This window comes from Trachypithecus francoisi, unplaced genomic scaffold, assembly GCF_009764315.1.
Source record: "Trachypithecus francoisi isolate TF-2019V2 unplaced genomic scaffold, Tfra_2.0 Contig01579, whole genome shotgun sequence".
NCBI lineage: Eukaryota > Metazoa > Chordata > Mammalia > Primates > Cercopithecidae > Trachypithecus > Trachypithecus francoisi.
In genome coordinates this window covers 14,914,711-14,933,591 of record NW_022681442.1, presented here as the reverse complement: position 1 = coordinate 14,933,591, position 18,881 = coordinate 14,914,711, and the positions used below count along the sequence as shown (strand labels likewise).

Sequence of the window (18,881 nt, the reverse complement as noted above, 5' to 3'; positions counted from 1 at the left end):
TGAAAATATCAAGTTGTATATTAAGTGTGTGGTATTAATCAGAGGTGAGATTTATTCACTTAGAAGAGGGGAGGATTGAGCTTAATGCAAAGAAATAAAATAGATTAAGTTAGTAAATTCTGCAAGATCTTATAGGAATACAAAACAGGAAAAATTAATCATGATCACAATAATGATAATATTTATTATGTACTTGCAATGTGTCATGCCTTATTCTGTATGCTTTTCCTGTCTCATTTATTCTTTACAGGAACCCAGTGAGGTAGCTTCTATAACATTCGTCTTTTATAGATGAAGAAACCGAGATACAAGGAGCTTAAGCAACAAGTCTAAGAACACATTAGCATGTAGAGGAGCTGGGATTTATACCAAGGAAATCTGATTTCTAATCCCACATACATCACCATGAAACTGTAGAAGATTTTGCATTCTTTAGGCCAGGGGTCTGCACCTTAAGCCTGCCACCTTAAGCCTGCAAGCTAAGAATGGTTTTTACGTTTTTTAAACATTGAAAAAAAAAAATCTTTGTGAAACACGAAAATTATCTGAAATTAGAATTTCAGTGCCCATAAATAAGTTTTATTGACACACAGTACACTTTTTTGTTTATATATTGTCCATGGCTATTTTCATGTCACAGCAGCCAGGTAGGGTAGTAGCTGCAGAGACTCTCTGGCCCATTAGAGAAAAAAATTTACCAATCTCTGCCATAGACCACAGAGGTGAAGGGAACTAAGAACATAGTTGGAATCTGAGCATATGCAACAGAGGGTCCATCCAAAATGACCTCTGTGTTGTGCAAGGTTACCTGGCAATGGGACCTCATGTTATAAAAATGATAGTATAATGAGAAAAACTACATACAATCGAGTAAGTAGCAATTAGAGGCAAAAAAAAAAAAAAAGTGGCTGCCTAGGCTGCTTTTTCCTGGGGTGTAGGTGTGGGAAGGAATTTGGGAAGTGTCTGGGCAAAATAAGATCAAGAGGGGCAGAGTTATGTCCCAAGTTTTTGGATACAGGACACACCTGCCACTTCTTCTATTGATTTGGTAAAAATCAGAGCCAGTAAATCAAGGAAAGACAAAGTCTAATTTTTTCTACCTGTTGTCTTCGCTGTCTGAAGGGATTTTGGACTGGAGACCTGCAGAGTATTTCCAGGTTAGGGCTGAGTTACGGGTGGGATAGGGTATACATGGGCTTGAGTGCAGACTGCCTGATCATGGGGGAAGGAAGGCAGGGAACTTTCCTGTGTCTCAAATTAGGCACTAAACTCATGTGCCCCTGTTATAAAAGTGGCAGTATTTGCTGGAAAGCTATTCATTCTATATGTGTTTTGCCAAGAAAATGGTCTTTCAAGAGATGATGTTTTTAAAATGTTATTAAGATCACTTTTTACCTCCCAAATAGCGATGACTTGAGACCATTCCAGTTCCTGAAAAGGTAAGATCCCAAAGATTTATTTATTTTCATTAGGACAAGAACTTCCCACACCAGGCATGGTTGCCCAGATGGGACTGTGACTGAGGCCTGTGAAGTGAGTCAGGTCAGCTATCAAACGCTGGAGATACCGGTCATTTTGTTCCTAAGTTCCTTTATACTTTCTCAAATGATGAAGTTCTGTGCCATGATGAAAGATGTGCTCTATAGTATCATGTTTATGGATAAAAATATGTCTGTCAAAAGCTAGTATGATAGCACAGTAGGATTTGGGTTCTTTTTTTTTTTTTTTGAGACGGAGTCTCGCTCTGTCCACCAGGCTGGAGTGCAGTGGCGCTATCTCGGCTCACTGCAAGCTCCGCCTCCTGGGTTCCCGCCATTCTCCTGCCTCAGCCTCCCGAGTAGCTGGGACTACAGGCGCCCGCCACGGCGCCCAGCTTTTTTTTTTTTTTTTTTTGTATTTTTAGTAGAGACAGGGTTTCACCGTGGTCTCGATCTCCTGACCTTGTGATCCGCCCGCCTCGGCCTCCCAAAGTGCTGGGATTACAGGCGTGAGCCACCGCGCCTGGCCAGGATTTGGGTTCTTAAACTACTAGTGAGAGTGGCAGGAAGCAGCCAAATGCCTCGGCAGATAGGGGTGGGTCCCCGTTGAAATCCCACCTCCAAGCTGAAGACGGTTTAAAGCCTGAAAGCCAAGATACAAGCTAAATCCTCGGACTGAATTGAGAACTTGTCTTCCTGTTTGGTGTGTCCCCCACCCTTCACCTATTTTACATATACTTACCCTTTTCTAATTGGTTTTCTACACTGTCACGCCCACATTTGAGTGGTGTCTTCACTTCAACCTTTTTTGCGTACTCATAAACCTATTAGCATTCACTGCCAATTCTGAGTCCATAAAAGGCCCCACACCCAGCCACACGGGGGACTTTCCTGCCATTGGGTAGGGCAACCCCCCAAACTGCGTCCTTTCTTGGTTGAGAGCTTTCCTTTTGCTTAATAAATTCTACTCCACTCACTCTGGTATCTGCATGCCTAATTCCTCCTGGTTGCAAGACAAAAGCTTGAACCTAGCTGAGCTAAGGAGCAGAAAGACCACAACACTAGATGATACAAAAATGAACGTCTTTACATTCAAGTTTGGTTTGGTGAGGTTCTAGGCTTTTCTTTTTGGAACAGATTTTGAAATACACAGCAGTTTCACTAACACATTGAGATGTCTGTGTGGGCAAGGTGAAGCGTCCACTAGGGAAAATGCAGTGCAGCATTGCTCTGTGGAATCCTGGAGCACCAACTCTGCAGCTCCATGGGCATCGTGCCCAGAGGAAAAAACATTTCAGTCAACACCCCAAACCCAGTACGTTGTATCAGTGTTCCCCAAGCGTGTGTGCCGTGAGTCACCAGGGGAGGTTCTGAAAAATACATAGTCCTCAGTATCACCCCCAGAGAGTCTGATTTAATAGATAAGAGTGCATCCCAGGAATCCAAACTTTACAGAAGTTCCCCAGATTTGGAGCTTTTGGTTTATGTGCCTCTTGTTTTTGCAAAGCCTTATTGGATACACTATATAAAGCTATGTGTGAGCAAGACAAACCCTACCTTTTCAGAGAAATCAGTCATAATGGACTCAAAAACTCATAATAGCTAATAAAATCCTAATAGCCTCAGAAAGAAACTTCCCAACACCTACTCAGAGAGGCCTGATTCCCTCTTCAGTACTTAAAGGCAGTGGTCAGCAGCATCACAGTCCCCTCTGCCCAGATGTCTGCATCCTAATCTGCAGAATCTGTGAATATGTGGAAAAAGGGAATCAAGACTGCAGGTGGCTTTCTTTAATGCACTGCATTTCTCTGCAGAGAACAGCACAGTACCACATGTGAATGCTTAGTAAATGTTTACAATTATAATTACTATGAGAACCTCATGAAATTTTCTAAACATTCATGATAATGATGAAAAATGAATAATAAAAATCAATAAAGAAATAGGGTTATGTGCAAATTTTCTCATTAAGATAAGACAAAGGAGTGTAAATTATTTTTTAAAAATATCAGTTAAAAATCCTTTTGTTAAGAAAGATATCTGCTTTTATCATAATGAAGTCATTTGCAAATTGGTTTAATTGTTTCAAATGAATGATTTACTCAAATAATTTACCTATTTCTGAACTTGGTACTTTTTTTTTTGGAAAATACTGTTTTTAGAGGCCTAACTCAAATTTTTTTCCTTCCTGAAGAGATGAGCTTTATGTCAGTTTGAAAGGATGCTGATAATGTTCAGAATACATGATGTAAAATGGTGGTAGAGATGATGGTAGGCAGTTGATAGATTCATTAATTCAGTAAGTGCTTAGAGAGTGTTGACAGTGTGCCAAACCCTAATTTAGATATTGGAGAGCTAAAAGTTGAAAATACAGATGTGATCCCTATACTCATGAAGTTTTCTGCCTCTTTGATTTTTCTTAAAGTGTGGTCCATCAAACAGAAGACAGATGGTGAATCAGTTGTCTAGCACTGCATAACAAGCCACCCCAAAAACTCAGTGACTTGAAAAATAATCATTTATTATTGTTCTACGAGTCAACTAGATGGTTTGGCAGATCTGGGCCAGGGTTGGCTGATCTTGCTTGGTCTCATATGTTTGTGGTCAGCTGGCTGGTTGGTAGAGGGCTGGATGGTTTAGGGCAGCCTTGTGTGTATCAGCTTTCCTCCACATGGTCTCTCATCCTTCAGCATGCTAGCCTGTGCTATTAAACTTGGACTTCCAGAGGTCCAAGAAAATAATTATAAATAAGAATGACCTTTCGAGGCCTAGGCTCACAAGGAAAGTGTCATTTTCCCCACATTCTACTGTACAAGGAAGTCACCCGGTAAGTTCAAATTCAAGGATAAATTCTACTTATTGATGAAGGTAGCTAAAAAGCCATATTGCAAAAGACATGGATAGAGAGAGAGGTAGGCAATTAGAGAATTTTTGGAATCAATCTGGGTGGCTTGTTAGTTTTAGTAGAGAATGTGATGAAACCATTTCGTTGACCTACATTTAACAGATCTGAGTTGTGAAATTTCTTATGTTTTCACAGAAATCCCTTTCATTTCTTAATAATTGTGGCCATACATGGTTCAGAGGCCCTTGACAGTTTGACTGAGTACCATTTCCTCACCTGAGAACAGTTCTCATGGACCAATGTACTTTCACAACCCTTGTGTACTGGCTCATTCGCATTTGTCAGATTTCTATTTTATATTATACTTATTCTGAGTTATATTCTTATTTTGAGGTATTTAAAAAAAGGATAGGCCAGGCACAGAGGTTCATGCCTGTAATCCTAGCACTTTGGGAGGCCGAGGCAGACGGATCATGAGGTCGGGAGATCGAGACCATCCTGGCTAACACAGTGAAACCCTGTCTCTACTAAAAATACAAAAAATTAGCCAGGCGTGGTGGCAGGCGCCTGTAGTCCCAGCTACTCGGAAGTTTGAGGCAGGAGAATGGCGTGAACCTGGGAGGCGGAGCTTGCAGTGAGCCATGATCACGCCCCTGCACTCCAGCCTGGGCGACAGAGTAAGACTCTATCTTAAAAAGAAAGAAAAAAAAAGGATCCATGGCTTCAAGTGGTTCATTAAAATGAAAAAACAGTAGCAAAAATACCATAGCTCATAAACCTAAATAGTAAACAATAAGTTCATAACCTAAATAGTGGACAAGACTCAAAGGAGAATCCCCCATATGAATCTCTGTCTTGAAACAAGCAGAAAATGGGATGGTGCTAACAGGGTACACAGCAATTATGAGCTAAACTTAGCTGACACTAGATCCACATTCATTTGTCCTCTAGTGTCCTGTCCCCTACTGCCAGTCTGCCTTGCTTTTCTCATGACTATTTGTCCTAAGTGGAGTTGATGATGTTGCTCTTTTCATAATATTTTGAATAATACTAGAGACTGTTCAGATAAATAAATTTAGTCACTTTTTTTTCCAGAACAAGCACAAATAATGCTTTGCAAAAAGAAATGAATTTTTTTTCTAGTTTACCCACTGATTACAAGGGATAATTTAAAGGATACAAATGAAACAGCTAAACGAAGAGACACACAGGACAAGGTTTGGAAGGGTCCCAAGCTCAGTAAGAATGATTAATTTTGTGGCTAACGGTGAAATTCAACCCAAGAGTACGCAGGCATTATTCAAACTTAACACTTCTTGTAGTGGAAACTGTTGCAAATCATGCTGTCACACGGAAGCTATAAAACCAGCCAAAATGATAATGATACGATATTGGGAGAAAAAATGAAGAATGAATTATCAGCCAAATTCCCTTATCAGATGACCCTTAGATGTTACATAATATCATTGGCATATTTTTTTTTTTTTTTTTTTTTTTTTTTTTTTTTTTTTTGAGACGGAGTCTCGCTCTGGGGCTGGAGTGCAGTGGCCGGATCTCAGCTCACTGCAAGCTCCGCCTCCCGGGTTTACGCCATTCTCCTGCCTCAGCCTCCCGAGTAGCTGGGACTACAGGCGCCAGCCAACTCGCCCGGCTAGATTTTTGTATTTTTTTAGTAGAGACGGGGTTTCACCGTGTTAGCCAGGATGGTCTCGATCTCCTGACCTCGTGATCCGCCCGTCTCGGCCTCCCAAAGGCATATTTTTTAAAATTACTATCCAGAATGTGCTGGAGAGATGTCTCAGCACATCTCTGGATGGCCCCATTCATGTGCAGACTTGGAATTGGTTCCTGGTGCACAAGGCACAAGGAAGAGTGCTTTACACATTTCATTTTTTTGTCTACTTGATCACTTAATTTTCATTGAACATTGTTTTGTGAGCCATAACACAGACCAAAAACAAGGCACTGGGATCTACAGGGTTAGAACCCCAACTGTGTTTGCATCAGAGAAGAATGTGGCTGTTAAGATATAAAAGGTGGCAAAGAATTCTAAATCTCAGAGACCAGCTGATGATCAACTAAATGCTTCATGTTCCTGATTGAATGTTGAAAGACATAGTGAAAATGGTAAATTCAATAGAAATCTCTCTTAATCAGCCTCTGCCTACCCAAATCACTGTTTTCATTCATGTCCTCCATTCTTATGATCAACTCCTTTCTTACCTTTGACTCTTTTGATTGTCTCACCTCCTTGAAACGTTTTCTTCTTTCTGTCTCCAAGACACCACTTTCTCTTGGTTCTCTGCTGTCCTCACTGGATGCCCTTTTTCAAATCCTTCATTTCTCTGTGCTTGTAACATTGTAGAGCCTCAGGACTTAGTATTTAGTACTTAGAAACATCTTCTAAGAGATCTCATCTAGACTAATGACTTTATGCAAAACCCAAGTTGGTATTTCTTACGTGGACCTTTCTTCTGAACTACAGAAAAACTGCCACCTCTCCATCTCCACTTAGACTCTAAGAAGACATTTAATTTTAACCATGCCCAAAACTGAACTCTGAATCTCCACCCCAAACCTACTCCACTGACATGCAGCCTTCCCCATCTTAGTTAATGCAATTCCAGCTTTCCCATTGCTCAAGCCAAAATTTGGAGGTCATCCTTAACTCATCTCCATTTCCCCAACTCTCCCATCCAAATCCTATCAGTCTTTTTTCTTTCTTTCTTTCTTTTTTTTTGACGGAGTCTCACTCTGTCACCCGGGCTGGAGTGCAGTGGCACGATCTCAGCTCACTGCAACCTCCACCTCCCAGGTTCAAGCAATTCTCCTGCCTCAGCCTCCCGAGTAGCTGGGATTACAGGCACCCTGTAAATAATCCCCTAATTCACCCTCAACCCTAGACAGACACTGGTCTGTTCTTTGTAGTTAACATTAGTTTTGCCTGTTTTAGAACTTCATGGAAGCCTAATAATATAGTTATATGCTCTTTTCTGTTGGGTTTCTTTCATTTAGTTTAATATCTCTCAGATTTGTCCATGATGCTACATGTACTCATACTTCATTTCTTTATATAACTGAGTAGTATTCTACTGTATGAATATTACATGATTTTTTTCAACTTTCATTTTAGATTCAGGGGTACATGTGCAGGTTTATTTCCTGGTTATATTGCATGATGCTGGGATTTGGGTATGAGTGATCCCGTCAGCCAGGTACTAAGCGTAGTACCCAAGAGTCAGTTTTCCAACCCTTGCCCCCCCTCTCTCATGCCCCTGTCTAATAGTCCCCAGTGTCTATTTTTGCCATCTTTATGTCCACAAGTCCCTGACGTTTAGCTCCCACTTATAAATGAGAACATGTGGTATTTGGTTTTCTGTTCCTGTGTTAATTGACTTAGGATAATGGCCTCCAACTGCATCCATATTGCTAAAAAGGACATGTTTTCATTCCTTTTTATGGTTGTTATTTTTTACTTCTTATTGGTTTACTTTTAACTTTTATTTTAGGTTCGGGGTACATGTGCAGGTTTGTTATTAATATGTAGGTAAACTGCATTGCAAGGGTTTGGTGTGCAGATTATTTCGTCATCCAGGTAGTAAGCATAGTGACAGATACTTAGTTTTTCGATCCTCACCCTCCTTCTACCCTCCACCCTCAAATAGGCACCAGTGTCTGTTGTTCCCTTCTTTGTGTCTATATGTACTCAAAATTTGGCTCCCACTTATGAGTAGTATTTGGTTTTCTGTTTCTTTGTTAGTTTGCTTAGGATAATGGCCTCCAGCTGCATCCGTGTTGCTGTAAAGGACATGATCTCATTCTTTTTTATGGCTGCATAGTATTCTATTGTGTATATGTACCACTTTTTAAAATCCAGTCTACCATTGATGGGCATTTAGGTTGATCACATGTCTTTGCTACAGTGAAAAGTGCTGCAATGAATGTACATATGCATGTGTCTCTATGGTAGAATGATTTATATTCCTTTGGGTATATACCCAGTAATGGGATTGTTGGGTCGAATGGTACTTCTGTTTTAAGTTCTTTGAGAAATTGCCAAACTGCTTTCCACAATGACTGGACTAATTTATATTTCCACCAGCAGTGTGTAAGCATTTCCTTTTCTCCACAATCTCGCCAATATCTGTCTGTTATTTTTGACTTTTTGATAATAGCCATTATGGCTGGTGTGAGATGGTATCTCATTATGGTTTTGATGTGCATTTCTCTAATGATGAGTGATGTTGAGCATTTTTTCCTATGCTTGTTGGCCACATGTATGTCTTCTTTAGAAAAGTGTCAGTTCATATTCTTTGCCCACTTTTTATGGAGTTATTTGTTTTTGGCTTGTAAATTTGCTTAAGTTCCTTATAGATTCTGGATATTAGACCTTTGTGGGATGCATAGTTTGTAAAAATATCTTCTCCCATTCTGTAGGGTGTCTGTTTATTCTGTTGATAGTTTCTTTTGCTGTGCAGAAGCTCTTTAGCTTAATTAGGTCCCATTTATAAATTTTTGTTTCCATTGCAATTACCTTTGGCATCTTCATCGTGAAGTCTTTGCCATGTCGTGTGTCCAGAATGACATGTCCTTGGTTGTCTTCCAGGGTTTTTATAGTTTGCATTTAAGTCTTTAATCCATCTTGAGTTAATTTTTGTATATGGTGTAAGGAAGGGGTCAAGTTTCAATCTTCTGCATATGGCTAGCCAGTTATCCCAGTACCATTTATTGCATAGGGAGTCCTTTCCCCACTGCTTGTTTTTGTCAATTTTATCTAAGATCAGATGATTGTAGGCATGAAGCATTATTTCTGGGCTCTCTATTCCATTCCATTGGTCTATGTGTCTGTTTTTGTACTCGTACCATGCTGTTTTGGTTACTGTAGCCTTGTAGTATAGTTTGAAGTCAAGTAATGTAATGCTTCCAGCTTTGTTCTTTTTGCTTAGGACTTACTTGGTTAATTCAGGTTCTTTTTTGATTCGGTATAAATTTTCTTCTCTTTTTTTTTTTTTTTTTTTTTTTGAGACAGAGTCTCGCTCTGTCGCCCAAGCTGGAGTGCAGTGGCGCACAGTCTTTGCTCACCACAAGCTCTGCCTCCCAGGTTCACGCCATTCTCCTGCCTCAGCCTCCCAAGTAGTTGGGACTACAGGCACCTGCCACCACGCCCAGCTAATTTTTTGCATTTTTAGTAGAGACGGGGTTTCACCGTGTTAGCCAGGATGGTCTCAATCTCCTGACCTCATGATCCACCTGCCTCAGCCTCTGAAAGTGCTGGGATTACAGGCGTGAGCCACCACGCCCAGCCTCCATATGCATTGAATCTGTAAATTGCTTTGAGTAATATGGCCATTTTAACAATATTGATTCTTCCTAATTCTTGTTGGAGAGGTCTTTCACGTCTTTGGTTAGCTATATTCCTAGGTATTTTATTCTTTTTGTGGCTATTGTGAATGGGAATGCATTCTTGATTTGGCTGTCAGCTTGAATGTGGTTGGTGTTAGGAATGCTACTGATTTTTGTACATTGATTTTGTATCCTGAAACTTTTCCAAAGTTGTTTATCAGATCAAGGAGCTTTTGGGCAGAGACCATGCGGTTTGCCAGTATTGAATAATATCCTCTGCAAACAAGCGTAGTTTGACTTCCTCTCCTTATTTGAATACCTTTTATTTCTTTCTCTTGCCTAATTGCTCTGGCTAGGACTTCCAGAACTATGTTGAATAGGAGTGGTGAGAATGAGCATCCTTGTCTTGTTCCACTTTTCAAGGGAAATGTTCCAGCTTTTGTCCATTCAGTATGATGTTGACCATGGGTTTGTCATAGATAGCTCTTATTATTTTGAGATATGTTTCTTCAATACCTATTTTGTTGAGGGTATTTAACATGAATGTATGGTTAATTTTATCAAAACATTTTCTGCATCTATCAGGATGATTATGTAGTTTTCACATGGACACAAACAACTATGGCACTACTCTTATGACTTAGGGCCATTGTTAAGTAATATAAGGCTTACCTGAACAAAACCACTGGATACCCCAACAGTTGATCTGATAACCCAGACAACTGACTACCAAGTGACTAACACATAGGTAGCATGTCCAGCCTGGAAATGCTGAACAAAGGGATGATTCATGTCCCAGGCAGGAGGGAGTAGGACAGTGCAAAATTTGATAATGCTACGCAGAAAAGCATGCAATCTAAAGCATGTGAAGTGTTTATTTCTAGAATTTTCCAATTAATATATTCAAACTGTGGTTAACCACAGGTAACTGGAACTGCAGAAAGAGAAACTATTAATAAAAAGAGACTACTATATTTAATGTTGTCATAGTTTAATTAATGAACATTTGGATTATTTTCATCTTGGGCTATTATGAATAAAGCTGTTATGACTGTTCATGAAAAAGTCTTTTTGTGGATATATGCTTATACCTAGTTGTGGAATTGCTGGTTTTTATGTAAGTGATGTTTACCTTTATAGGAAACTGTCAAACTTTTCCAAATTGGTTGTCAATTTGATACTCTCACTAGCACTTTATGCACTTTATGAAATTTCCAATTGTTCTACACCTTTGGAATTGTCAGATATTTGCCATTTTTCTGGGCTGTAATGATATTTCCTTATGATTCTATTGTGCATTTCTCCAATGACTAAAGATGCTGACTGAGCATCTTTTTGCATGCTTGCTAGCCACCTATGCATCTTTTTTGTGAAGTTATTGATTAAATATTTTTCATTTTTCTTTCTTTTTTTTATTTTTGTTTATTTTATTTATTTTTATTTTTATTTTTTTTTGAGACAGTCTCCCTGTGTCACCCAGGCTGGAGTGCAGTGGCACTATCTCAGCTCACTGCAACCTCCACCTCCTGGGTTCATGCCATTCTCCTGCCTCAGTCTGCTGAATAACTTGGACTACAGGCGCCCACCACCATGCCCAGCTAATTTTTTGTATTTTTAGTAGAGATGGGGTTTTACCATATTAGCCAGAATGATCTCAATCTCCTGACCTCGTGATCCACCTGCCTTGGCCTCCCAAAGTGCTGGGATTACAGGCATGAGCCACCGTGCCCGGCCCTTTGTTTTTATTTTTATTATTTTTGAGATGGAGTCTAGCTCTGTCACCAGGCTGAAGTGCAGTGGTGTGATCTTGGCTCACTGCAACCTTCACCTCCCGGGTTCAAGCGATTCTCCTGCCTCCGCCTCACGAGTTGCTGGGATCACAGGCACGTGCTGCCATGCCCAGCTAATTTTTGTATTTTTATTAGAGATGCGGTTTCACCATGTTGGCCAGGATGGTCTCAATCTCCTGATCGTGCGGGTGATCTGTCCGCCTCGACCTCCCAAAGTGCAGGGATTACAGGAGTGAGCCACCGCACCCAGCCTGATTAAATATTTTTCTATCTTTGTAGGTTGTTTGTTTTACTATCAAGTTTGTAAGAATTCTTTTTATATTCTGGATACAAGTTATTTGTTAGAAGTGTATTGTAGACACTTTTTCCAAGTCTGTGTCTTGCCTTTTCATTTTCTTAACAGTATCTTTTGAAGAATAGGGTTTTAGTGCTCACTTCAACAGCACATATACTAAAATTGGAATGACACAGAGAAGATTAGCATGACCCTGCACAAGGATGAAGAGTAGGGTTTTAAATTTTCATAAAGTCCAGTGTTTTTTATGTGTTGTCTAAGAAGTCTTTGCTTATTGTAAGGTAGCAAATATTTTTCTCCTCTATTTTCTATTAGAAGGTTTTAGTTTTGGCTTTTACATTTAGGTCTGTGACTTTCAGCACACTAAACACAGTAGTCTCTTCTTATCCATGTTTCTCTTTTTGCAGCTTCAGTTGCATGTGGTCAACCACAGTCCAAAAATGTTAATTAGAAAATTCCAGAAATAAACAATTCATGCGTTTTAAATTGCATGCTGTTCTGTGTAGCATGATCACATTTCACAGTGCCCTACTCCCTCCTGCCTGGGACATGAATCATTCCTTTGTCCAGTATTTCCAGGCTGGACATGCTACCTAGGCATTAGTTACTTGGTAGTCAGTTGTCCTGGTTATCCAATCAGCTGTTGTGGTATCCAGTGTTGTTTTTCAGTTAAGCCCCATTTTACTTAATAATGGCCCTCAATCACAAGAATAGTGATACCTATGTCAGTCACCTCACTTTATCACCACACATAGGCATTGTATCATCTCATATCATCACAAGAAGGGTGAGTAGAATATAATAAGTTATTAAGACAGACAGAGAGGGAGGGAAAGAAAGAGAGACCACGTGTATATCAATTTTATGAACATACACTGTTCTATTTTATTATTAGTTGTTGTTACTCTCTTACTGTGCCTAATTTATAAATTAAACTTTACTATAAGTACGTATGTATAGAAAAAACATAGTATATATAGGTTTGGTATTATTGACTGTTCTAGGAAGCCACTGGGGGTCTTAGAATATACTCCCCATGAATAAAGGGGAACTACTGTCAGCCATTCCATTGTTTTTTGGCTTGCTGTTTCCATTGAAAAGTCTGCAGTCATTCTTTCTTTGTTTTCCCTGTATCTTTTTACCCTGTCTGCCTTTAAGTTTTTTTTTCTCTCTATTATTGGGTTTCACAATGTTACCATTTTTTGCCTTTGTTTGGTTTTCATTGGATTTATCCTACTTGATATTGTTCAACTTCTTGGATACATAGATTCATTTTTACAAACAATATTGGACATTTTCAGCCATGATTTCTCCTATTTTATTTAACATTTGGCCTAGGACTGCAATTAGGTGTGTGTGAAACTGCTTGTTATTACCCCAAATATCACCAAGACTCTGCAAATTTTCAGCCCTTTTTCCCCTCTCTGAAATTCAGTGTGAATGGCTTTTCTATTGCCATGTCTCAGCTTTCTGATCTTCTCTTCTGTATTTCTTAATATGCTAATCTTGCCTAATAGTTTCTATTTGTCTTCTCATTATGTCTATGTTTTCATTTAGCTCTTAAGCTTATTTATAATAGCTGTTTTAAAGTACTCATCTGCTAATATAATCCCTATCAATTCTAGATCTCCTTCTATTGACTAGTAAGTCATATTTTTCTGCTTCTTTGTATGCCTAATAATTTGATATTGGATGCTGAATACCAATAATTTTACATTTTTGATGCTTGAAGGTTTGTTTTTATGCTTTCTTATGGCACATTGAGATGAATCTTTAGGAATATTTTAGTCCTCCGAAAGCATGGCCTTTTGGGGGTGTCTACTAAATGCTCTGATTATTCAATAAAATATCTTACTCTGTTGGACTGAATGTCTCCCATCATGTGTGAGCTCCAGGAGTTGTTTGGATTACAAATTCCATCAGCAAATTATTCTTTCTCTTTTTTTTTTTTTTTTTTTGAGACGGAGTCTGGCTCTGTCGCCCGGGCTGGAGTGCGGTGGCCGGATCTCAGCTCACTGCAAGCTCCGCCTCCCGGGTTCACGCCATTCTCCTGCCTCCGCCTCCCAAGTAGCTGGGACTACAGGCGCCGGCCTCGTTGCCCGGCTGGTTTTTTTTTGTATTCTTTAGTAGAGACGGGGTTTCACCGTATTAGCCAGGATGGTCTCGATCTCCTGACCTTGTGATCCGCCCGTCTCGGCCTCCCAAAGTGCTGGGATTACAGGCTTGAGCCACCGCGCCCAGCCTAAATTATTCTTTCTCATATGGTTGTTATTTGACCAGTCTCATGGAATCTTACTATTCAAAGACTCAGGTGGACTCCTGTGCCAATTTCTGGAACTTTTCATATTTGTAGCTTCTTCTCTTCAGTACTCTGCTCTGCCCATTCCAAATACTTTGGCCTCACTAAACTCTGATTTTCATCTCCTCAACCTGATGAGTCTTTCCCTTCTCGGATTCTCCCTCTCTCTGCTAGGGTTCTGGAAATGTCTCCAGACATATAGGTGAAGTAATTAGTGATCTCACCTCATTTGTTTTCCTTTTTCACTTATTATAACCTTGCATTGCTCATTGTCCAATCTTGGAGAACTATTGCTTCATATATATTTTCCAGACTTTTAATTATTTATGGTAAAAGAGCAAGTCTGAAACCACTTGCCCCATCATGGCTAGAGGTGTAAATCCCTCAGCTTGTAATTTTTGAAAGAGACTTTGCTTCCCGCCTTACAAGGGTAGTTGTGAAATGCACATGTATAACAACCTCCGGCTTAGCCTGCCCCTTTGTGAGGCTGCTTGTATAATTCATAATTGTTTGGTGCCTCAAACACCTTAGGTATGGAACAAATATATATATATAGTACCAATTATTGTTAGTCTTTTTTTTCTTTCTTTTTTACTTTTCTCTTTTGTGCTTTCGGTCTCTTTTTCCACTTTCATCACACCTCTCAATATTCATGCTGTGATCTTTGGGTCTGTTGAATTTTGCACCTCTTCCTATTTACTCTCTCTTCTTGTTCATTGGCACCTGGAAAATCTTGTTATTCCATTCTTTAGTACTTTCAGTTGTCTCCCATTCCAAACCCATTGAGAGTCCACATTTTGAAAGAAGCTCAGAAGGGGTGGAAGATGGGCTAAGTGGGTATACAACAGGGTTGACCAGAATATAAACCATGGAGAAGCTAATCAGATCTGTAAAGTTGTATTTGTGATATAAAGAGAGTAAAGTTAATCAAGAATTGTGCGATATATTACAGCAGCCACTAGCCACATATGACCATTGATCAGTTGAAATGAGGCTAGTGCCACATGTTAATATTGATATAGTATTTTGTATGTATTAAATTATAAAAATTGTTAACATTATTTTCCTTGGTTTCTTTTGCATTTAAATGTGGCTTGCTTATATTCCTATTGGGCAGTGCTAATCTAGAAAGTACAGGAGAGGGGAAGGGAAGTGAGGTTTTAAGAAAGACAGTACAATGACCAGTCTGCATTTTAGAACTGACTTTCTAATGGTGTATAGAGAGCAGACAGAAGAGGAACAGTCTGAGGGCAAGGAAGGCAGTTAGACTACTAATCAGGAAAGACATGATTTGTCATATTCAGTATCACAAAAGTTGTATTTCTGTTTGATAAAATTACCATTTACTGCATTAGTATTGGGAAGCAGACTATAAATAAAACAAAAAAATAGGCTATACAAAGCGTATTTGCATGAATTTGTTTTGGAAAGCAAATACCCAGTCTTACACACCTGTATATACGTACTAATGCCCCTGGTATTCATTCCTGACTATATTTTAGTCCAAGGCTAGACTAACACAGCCTGGGAGAACATGGCCTTCCGTGGATTGACACAAACAAGTCATTTGGAAATGGTGGGAAGAAATTGTCCCTCCGGACAGCTCTGCTACTTACCAACTGTGTGTTCCTGGGCAGGTTGATTAAACTCATGTCTCACTGACTTCATAAGGAAAACAGCTAATCCTTTAAGTTTGGTGGGAGATTAAAGGCAAAAACTTAAAAAGTATGGAACCCTAAATAATCAATGCTATAAAATTTTAGGTATGCTTGTTATTCTAGGCCACAAAGAAAACCATCTTTATGTGTAACACAAGAGGGTTGACTATACATTCACGCTTTGGGCCTGGATAGTGAATGTGTGACCCACTCACACTTGGCAGGATGGTAGCTCTAGAAGGTATAAAGCAATTAACCACCCCCAGAACTTCACAGTGTTTTTCTGCTCAGGGAAGTTTGGGATGCTCCAGACGGCATGTCTTCCTTACCTTCAGTGATCTTGGAAAGAGGCGGAGCTAGATAAAGGGAAGCAGGCCAGGCTCTCTGAAGGTTAAGTAAATGAGACCTCCTTTGGCTAACATGCTGGTTATCTGGCCACACAGGTGTTCTGAAACCTTTCTTTCCCTCACCAGGAGTTTAGTATCACAAGGTTGTCAGAAGCAGAGCCTAAACTTAAACCAATATTTAACTCTGCTGCAACTTGATTAGAAGCATCCAAGTTTGGCATTTTTATTTTCAAATGTGCAAGGTTTCTGGGGCAAAGTTGAATTGATGTTATATAATGCACTGGTAAACAGGACACATGGAATTAATTCTCAGTGAGATCCCGTCTTGGCTGTCAATGCCGTGAGGTAGTAGAGTGGGGACTCTCCATGCTTCATTACCATTTGAACAGCTTCTAGTCAAGCCTGCAGTCCTGAGATGTGAGGAGTGACAGAGGCTGGTAGACAGTAGAGTTTTGATGGGAGCTCCAGTCTGCCTCTGGTGTTTGAGGATCTCCTGTGTATCAAGAACATTGAGCTGCTCCAAGTTCACATCAATTGTGTCTAGGGACCCAAGCAACGCTGGGTGAATTTTCTCTAAACCGTGGGTATCATACGGGCTCTGATTGTCTGTAGAACAATGGTCACCACTAGGGACTGAACTGAAAAATGCCCATTAGAATTTAAAATTTACCAAAATAAAGTGAATACTTGAGCACTTATTTTCTGTGACATGGGAAGTGGCAGGAAAGGGATTTTCAAAAAATCAAGTATTAGAAAAAACCTGTCCAAGTATTAGTGTTATCCGTAAGTACCATCCAAATCTCATGTTGAAATTTTTAACCCAGCATTTAATGTTTGGTACATGGACTGTTCATGGAAGTAGGAGAAGCATTATATAATAAATAATCTATTGGTTAAGATAATGTTAATTGTTATAACCCTTAAATCTCAAGGCTTAAAATAATCATTCATTTATTGCTCACATACAATTTAAAATGGATGTTTGTGATTGTGGGTAGTGTTCCTTTAAGCAGGGAGCCCAGATTCCTTCCATTTTGTGTTTCTACCAGCTTCAACACATGGCCTTTAAGGATTTGTCTTTGTCTGCATCAAGCCACAGTAAGGCGTGGCACATGGAGGACCATGTGTGTTTTTTTCTTTTTTTTTTTGAGACGGAGTCTTGCTCAGTTACCAGGCTGGAGTGCAATGGCGGGATCTCAGCTCACTGCAACCTCCGCCTCCCAGGTTCAAGCAATTCTCCTGCCTCAGCCTCCCGAGTAGCTGGGACTACAGGTGTGTGCCACCACACCTGGCTAATTTTTTTGGATTTTTAGTAAAGACGGGATTTCACCATGTTGGCCACGATGGTCTCAGTCTGACCTTGTGATCCTCCCGCCTCGGCCTCCTGAAGTGCTGGGATTACAGGCCTGAGCCACGGCGCCTGGCCCATGCGTGGGTTTTTTAGGAACGGGACTGGACAGGGGTGCACATCCATGCACTCACATCTCATTAGCCAGAAAATTGGTTACATGACCCCATCTCCCTGCAAGGGAGGACAGAGAATAGAGTCTAGTTCTATTCCCTGTAGAAGGATGCTAGCCAGGCCAGGCACAGTGGCTCACGCCTGTAATCCCAGCACTTTGGAAGGCCGAGGCGGACGGATCACGAGGTCAGGAGATCATGCCGCTGCACTCCAACCTGGGTGACAGAGCAAGACTCCGTCTAAAAAAAAAAAAAAAAAAAAAAAAAAAAAAAAAAAAGATGCTAGCAACTCTGCCACACATACTATGTAAATAGACGCTTCTAGATAGTACATTGTCTGAATGAAACAATGCAGTTTATAACATTTCACAACCCATCTTAAGAGTTCAGCAGGATTATGTATAGAGGAAGTCATTCAACCAGAGCAGATGTAATAGACGGCTGATTATGTACCATTCCGTTCTTAGCTTTTATAAATTTGAGAAGTTGAATCTTCTTGAGATATTATAAAATTTGAACTTATTTTAGTTTGCAAAATATCCCCACAGATTTTACTCTCTATTTCAGAATTTGGTGACTATTGATCCTAATTCTTTAAACTATATTAAACAAATGTCCCCCTAATTATGGATTACATTTTGTACCATCTAAAATGCCAACTTAGAAACTTTGTGTGCATTACTTGGTAACTCACACAAAATGTAAATGACTTCATGGCAAAACCAGAGTAAACAATGACTCTCATAGGATATGACTCTGAGATCAAAACAGTATTACCATGGCTAAATATGAGAGAGATGCAAGATTTCTGTCCTTAGAAGCTTCTGGATTTTTTTTTTTTTTGTATGTTTTGAATAAAAGAAGTTTCAACAGCTTTTTACTTATGAGATTATGGAGACAATTATTATTGCAGCAATTATGCAAAATAAATTGCTTTGCTTTTCATATTCATTCCCTCATTTGGTCAATCATCCATCAGAGATGTGTTGAAGGTCTGCTGTGTATCAAGTACTGGGCTAGGTGCTAGGATGTGACAACAAGGCCCTGAGCATTCCAGCCTTCTCTGAGTTTATAATATACAAATGATCAGCCTCAAGTGAGAGAATTTCTAAAGAGAATCTTCCTTAGGGGGAACAAGGGAACCAGCTTAACCATGACTGAGGAAGACTGCCTGAGGAGGGGATGAAAGGCTGATATTTGAAAGATTAGGTGGGAATTTGCCATGGTGTCCATCCATGTATCTTTCCTTGTGCCTTCTGTCTTTATTTTAACAATTCCCTTGCCAAACTTCCTCGAACTTCCCTTGTACACAATAATTCGGTTGCCTTTCTCTATACCTGTAAACTTTTCCAGGGGGTTGAATTA

At 39.8% G+C, this 18,881-nt stretch overlaps 1 pseudogene; it reads left to right on the top strand.

Moving 5' to 3' along the window:
• The first annotated feature begins 11,883 nt into the window (after window positions 1–11,883).
• Window positions 11,884–11,979, top strand: LOC117069915 (annotated as a pseudogene).
• The last annotated feature ends 6,902 nt before the right edge of the window (window positions 11,980–18,881 follow it).